This window comes from Dermacentor variabilis, chromosome 9, assembly GCF_050947875.1.
Source record: "Dermacentor variabilis isolate Ectoservices chromosome 9, ASM5094787v1, whole genome shotgun sequence".
NCBI classification, from domain to species: domain Eukaryota; kingdom Metazoa; phylum Arthropoda; class Arachnida; order Ixodida; family Ixodidae; genus Dermacentor; species Dermacentor variabilis.
Window position 1 is genome coordinate 106,950,328 of NC_134576.1, and position 524 is coordinate 106,950,851.

Here is a 524-nt window from a genome sequence, read left to right on the forward strand (position 1 = left end):
ACGGTGGCAGGGAGAGCCAAGTCCGACATTTATACCTGCTTTTTAAAAAAAATTTTTTACGTGCTGGCGGGTTCTCTTCAATAACCATTAAACCCTTCTTCTCTCTCCAGAGCAAAAGAAAAAGTAACGGCTGGGAAGAAGGGTTTCACGAGTCATGTGCTGTATGCTGGTGCTGTACACACAAAATTTACGGGGGGGGGAGGCTGGACATCCAGACGCCTCCCTTGGATCTGTGCATGCCTATGGTTATATGTAGCACCATCAGATACCGCTGTCGCCAGTGCCCAGCATAGAATTGCTCATGTGGCAAAATGCTTTTTGTTTTCATCCCGTGTCCCAATGTGAGTGCTCCAGGAATGCCAGTTTAGCATTCACTTTTGCCAAAGTCGGAGATGGTGTGCATACACCGATGCACGCTCTCACCCCTCCTCCCATCTGGGACATGACCCCAAGAGTGAGGTGGTTGCAGTATTTATATAATTGCTATCGGAACGAAATAGAGGCGATGAGAGGTAAAAGAAACA